Here is a 6,665-nt window from a genome sequence, read left to right as displayed (position 1 = left end):
TGAGCCACAAAGCTCTTCTAGCTAAAATAGCTAAAGACATAGATTTAACATCAATATTGATGATATGAAAAATAGCATCACAGATAAAATGATTGGCATGTTGAAACAAGCGAACAATGCTAGACAAATCAGGATCTGTTTCTTGTTGCGCTAAGCTTTCCAACCAAAAAGTTGATGCAGCTGCAACATCAGCCATGGATATAGCAAGCCTAAGAATGTAGCCAGAAAATAAATAAGCTTTCCTTAGATAAGATTTAAGTTTCCTATCTAAAGGGTCCTTAAAAGAAGTACTATCTTCCATAGGAATAGTAGTACGTTTGGCAAAAGTAGAAATAGCCCCATCAACTTTGGGGATTTTTTCCCAAAACTTCAACCTAACTGCTGGTAAAGGATACAACTTTTTAAACCTAGAAGAAGGAATAAAAGAAGTACCAGACCTATTCCATTCCTTATATATCATATCAGAAATAGCATCAGGAACAGGAAAAACCTCTGGAGTAACCACAGGAGGTTTATAAAAAGAATTTAATGGTTTACTAGTTTTAGTATGAAGAGGACTAGTTTCCTCAATATCCAAAGTAATCAACACCTCTTTTAACAAGGAACAAATATACTCCATCTTAAAGATATAAGTAGATTTGTCAGTGTCAATATCTGAGGTAGGATCTTCTGAACCAGATAGATCCTCATCAGAGAAGGATAATTCAGTATGTTGTCAGTCATTTGAAATTTCATCAACTTTATGAGAAGTTTTAAAAGACCTTTTACGTTTATTAGAAGACGGAATAGCAGACAAAGCCTTCTGAATCGCATCAGCAATAAAAATCTTTTATATTCACAGGGATATCATGTACATTAGATATTGAAGGAACAACAGACATTGTACTAGTACTGATGGATACATTCTCTGCATGTAAAAGCTTATCATGACAACTTTTACATACTACAGCTGGAGATATAATCTCCGCTAACTTACAACAGATACACTTAGCTTTGGTAGAACTGTTATCAGGCAGCAGGGTTCCAACAGTGGTTTCTGAGACAGGATCAGATTGAGACATCTTGCAAATGTAAGAGAAAAAAACAACATATAAAGCAAAATTATCAATTTCCTTATATGGCAGTTTCAGGAATGGGAAAAAATGCAAACAGCATAGCCCTCTGAGCATAAAAAGAGGCAAGAGACATATAGGAAGTGGGTTAAAATAATTAAATTATTTGGCGCCAAGTATGACACGCAACGCAAAATGGAATTTTTTTGGCGCTAACGACATCTGGAAATCACGCAACTCGCGTCATGGCAGACGCAACCTTTTGCAAGGAAACCTGGCGTAAACTAAGACACCGGAAATGCCGAACTGCGTCACCGAACATTCCTTTACACTAAAAAAATTATTGCGCCAAGAATGACGCAATAAATAACAGCATTTTGGGACCTCGCGAGCCTAATTTTGCCTGCGAAAATTAATGAAAAAGCAGTCAATTTGAAGAAAAGACTATACCCCAGGTAAGAAAAAATAACTTTGTAAATATGTTTCCCAATTTTGAAACTAATAGTCTGCAAAAAGGAAATATACAAAAACCAGACTCATGGCAAATATAAGTACAATACATATATTTAAAACTTTATATTAATACATAAAGTGCCAAACCATAGATGAGAGTGTCTTAAGTAATGAAAACATACTTACCGAAAGACACCCATCCACATATAGCAGATAGCCAAACCAGTACTGAAACAGTATCAGTAGAGGTAATGGAATATGAGAGTATATCGTCGATCTGAAAAGGGAGGTAGGAGATGAATCGCTACGACAGATAACAGAGAACCTTTGAAAATATTTCCCGTGAGGTAAACCATAGAATCAATAGGTGATACTCCCTTCACATTCCTCTGACAAACACTGTACTCTGAGAGGAATCAGGCTTCAAAATGCGGAGAAGCGCATATCAACAAAGAAAATCAAGCACAAACTTACTTCACCACCTCCATAGGAGGCAAAGTTTGTAAAAACTGAATTGTGGGTGTGGTGAGGGGTGTATTTATAGGCATTTTGAGGTTTGGGAAACTTTGCCCCTCCTGGTAGGATTGTATATTCCATACGTCACTAGCTCATGGACACTCGCCAATTACATGAAAGAAATGTGATTTTTAAGTGGCACTTAAAGCTACATAGTTTCCCTGAAGTACACAGAGCAAAATTACTTTAGGTTTGCTCATAGGGGTCAGCAATACATAAAATCAATCTGCTTGCTACTTGCTGTCACAAATAGAACATTATTTGTTGCATTCTGAAATTCAAAATTTTACACATTTGCACATTTCACTAAAGCTGCTATATTTGACGATGTTTTAATTTAAATATTTTATTTTCCCATTTCATGGGCATAGAAAAAAACATTTAAAAAAATTATAGTTCTTCCAAAATTCAGAACTGGTCTTGTTGGGCATATGGTAGACGGAGTGGCGGGGGAGATCGGAGAGAGGTGGTTTCTTCTATTTTCATTGTTTTGTTTTTTTTTCTTTTTTTTTTCTTTTTTCTCTTCTCCCCTCTTTCTTCTCTCTTTTTTTTCCTGGTTTTTGGTTCATGGCTAGTTTTGGTTATTTTATTTCTTTTGTTTCTCTTTTAACCTTAAACAGAAAACCCCAACATAAGGTGACTCAAGGCAATAATGTTTCTTTTTTCCTTTTTTTTTTTTGCAGACTTAAAGAAAAATATTTTTACTTTTACTTTTTATTTTCTTTGAGGAAAACTGTCGGTTAGAGGCTATTTAACATATCCTGCTTTTTTTCCCTCTTTTTATTGAAATTGGTTGAACTCTCAGATGATGATTGTTTTCTTTTTATAATGCTATGAATCAAGTCTGCATCATTGTATAAATCACCTTTTTTGTTGGTTAATAAAGAACAATTAATAAAAAAAAATTATAGTTCTTGTACATCAATTAAATGTCCCCAACAACAAACCTTGAGTAGAAAGCTATGCAGTATAGGAAACTAGTATCAATATTCTTTAGCAGTGGATAACAATGCTCTGACCATTAGGTGACACTGTTACACATGTATAAAACTGCCCATAAGTGACATAATTATATAACTTATAGTCCACTCCTTAGTACCAGGGAAGGTATTTGCAACCCAGTAAATATATGAGCGTATTAAAAATTTAAGCAAATAAATAAATCTAGCACTGATATGCCAGCATGTCCTTTTTTTTTATCAAGTGGCAGCATATATATATATATATATATATATATATTTTAACTTTTCTTTTAACCCTTATCTGTAAAGTGCACCAAGTGAGCGTGTTTTCAGTTAAGTGGCAGCAATATATGAAAAAAAACCTGAAGCTGTTTAACAGGAGAACATGCTGAAATGTTATGCTTTCTGCACTATAATGTTTTTCTACTTAACTGGGAGTACTGAAGAAATCGTGAAGTGTCTAGCTTTGCAATAGTGACTTAAATTTTATTTTATATCAGTGTGCAGTTTAAAAGGGATTTATGCCATTTTTCTATGTTTTGGGAAGCAATTTAATAAGTTAATTTTCAAGCACTTTATTTTTCCCAGTTATTTACTTTTAATGTTTAAAATTTTAATAAGCATGTTCAGTTTATACCAGATTTGCGTAAAAATTGTGATTTTTCAAAACTTTAAACGTACAGAATATTGGCCTGAAAGGCAGTCAATAATCGGTATTGGCCCTGAAAAAAACAATATTGGTCTATCCCTAATACATTTATCTTGATAATCCAAAGGTTTCTCGATCCTTTAACCTCTTCAGGGTAGGACACTGTGGGACTGGTAGTTACTTGGTGAGAGATCACATGTTCCTCTAGGATGCTGGTAGGTGGTGAGTCTAACATTTTTAGTAAATGTTTTGCTATGCTTCATGACATATGGTAAGAACAATTTCTCTTTTTTTTGGCATTAGATTTAATCCTATAAGGTAACAAATTGTTCTCTTCTTTCAGTTGTTCATGGGTTATGGATGTTGTCACATTTTATTACATTACAGTTTTTATTTATATATATATATATATATATATATATTTTTTAAATAATTTTTATTGAGGTAAAATGGCAAACAAACATACAATTTCAGAAAGAAACATCATGGCACCATGCCCATTTGTCATACATCAGGATTTACATAGTTAATTAAACAAGCATGTCTTCACATCTGTAGGATCAAGACATATCCTAACCCAAAGGTACATTGTCTAGCCATGGGCATTTATTTATTTATTTATTTATTTATAAAATATTTTACCAGGAAGGATACATTGAGATTTCTCTCGTTTTCAAGTATGTCCTGGGATCACAAAACATTGCATTGATACAATAGGGTACAATAAAATACAAAAACAATAATAAAAATACACATTATATGCAAACATTTAACATAGAGCAGGTATGAAATATTTAACCATGACAGGAGCATTCTGTTTTGAGATATGTATAGAGGGATCTCTTAAAGGATTTTAGGCTTGGGGAAGTTTTTAAAGTGTGAGGGAGGTCATTCCATAATTGTGGCGCTCTGTAGGAAAAGGAGGATCGAGCTGCTTTTTTTTTGTATTGAGGCAAGCTAAATAATGTGCTGTTATTGGATCGGAGGTTATAGGAGGTGGGAATAGCAGGGGAGAGCATTCTGCTCAGGTAGGGTGGGAGCTTCCCAGAAAGGCTCTTAAAGACAAGGCAGGAAAGATGGAGGGTGCGTCTGGATTCTAGCGACAGCCAGTTTAGTTCTTTTAGCATGTCACAATGGTGGGTCCTGTAGTTACATTGTAGCACAAAGCGGCAGAGCGAGTTATATAACGTATTTAGTTTATTAAGGTGAGTTTGCGGAGCAGGTGCATATACTATGTCCCCATAATCCAAGATAGGCATCAGCATTTGCTGTACAATCTTTTCCTTTACTGTAGGGCTGAGGCAAGATTTGTTTCTGTACAGGGCACCTAGTTTTGGATAAAGTTTAGAGGCAATTTTTTCTATGTGGAGTCCAAAAGATAGATTGGGGTCTAACAACATACCTAAGTATTTAAAAGAGTGGACTGCGGTCAGCGTGCAATTGGATTTTGTTTTGATGCGAAGATGGGAATTTTGTAATTTATGTATTTTAGGTCCCATTCCAAAGATCATTGTGACCGTTTTGTCAGTGTTTAGGAAGAGTTTGTTTTTCGAGATCCACTTTTCTACCTCTGTGAACTGGTCTTGGAGCACTGTTTCAAGCTGCAGCAGATCAGATTTGTTTGCATAGATTACTGTGTCGTCTGCGTACATGTGTACAGTTGAGGATTTGCAGACATTAGGCAAATCATTTATAAATAATGTGAATAGTAGGGGGCCGAGAATGGAACCTTGGGGAACACCACACGTGACTGGGAGAGGGAGGGAGTCAATGTTAGAGACAGAGACATATTGTGATCGATCCGATACATATGATTTAAACCAGGTTAACGGGTGATCAGCAATACCAGAGTTTTTTAGTTTGAGAAGTAGTAGGTCATGGTCCACTGTGTCAAAAGCCTTTGCAAAATCAAGGAAAATAGCTCCAGTTAGGTCTCCTTGTTCCATGGCAGTTTGGATGTCGTTGCAAACTTTTAGGAGGGCAGTTGTAGTGGAGTGATTCGGTCTGAAACCTGATTGATCAGGGGTCAGATAGTTAGAAAGTTGGTAATACTCGCATAATTGCGTATGGACGCATTTTTCTAGGATTTTTGACAATACAGGGAGCAGTGATATAGGACGATAGTTAGAAACCAAGGTTAACTCCCCACTTTTATGAATAGGCACTACTCTTGCAGTTTTCCAGAGTTTGGGTATGTATCCAGACACCAAGGATTCGTTAATTAGGGTTGCAACAGGCTTAGCAATTGCCGGCGCACTGAGCTTCAACAGCATTGCTGGGATTTGATCAGGTCCTGACTGGTTTTTCATTTTTAGATTATCGAGGTGTTTCTTAATGACATTGAAGGGTACAGGTCTAAAATTGAACTTTTCTATATTGGGTCTTTGCTGTTTTAGTGGGGCCTGATCCACATTTGTAGCTTCAGGATGCGTGCCATTTATTAGTTTGTCAATCAGGGTGGTGGAGCATCCTACAAAATAATTGTTAAAGGCATTTGCTACTTCTAAGGGGAGTTGCAGGTTTTGGTTATCCACATTGACAGTAGAGGGTTGGGAGTGGATTGGTGGATTTTGTAAGTTATTTATGAGTTTCCAAAACTTTCTAGGGTTACATATATTATTGTTCAGATTTTCACAGAAATAAATGAGGGCATTACCTCATTTTACATAAGTACATTTACAAAAGGACATATAACACGGAACAAACAAAGAGCTTGAAATAAGCCTAAATGCAATAACCAATTTTTAACCTATGCAGGCTTGTACTTGTCCTTGAAATATTCAGGAAACTTTATCCTCTAACTTCTATATCATATGTGACCAACTTTTCTCTTTAAGGACAGATATCCCAGGGTAAGATAGTCAGCTTAGAATTAGCCCACTTTCAGTGACCAGGTCATAACATATGTAGGTTTGAACTTGTCCCTGGTAAATGCAACAGAACAAGATATAATTGAAGTAGTCACGTTAGGACCTATATAATTAACATGAATTGGCAAATTGATATTCCAACCTATTCATACACAATTAGTAG

Source organism: Bombina bombina, chromosome 1 (genome assembly GCF_027579735.1).
Source record: "Bombina bombina isolate aBomBom1 chromosome 1, aBomBom1.pri, whole genome shotgun sequence".
NCBI lineage: Eukaryota > Metazoa > Chordata > Amphibia > Anura > Bombinatoridae > Bombina > Bombina bombina.
Note: the sequence above shows the minus strand (reverse complement) of the source record.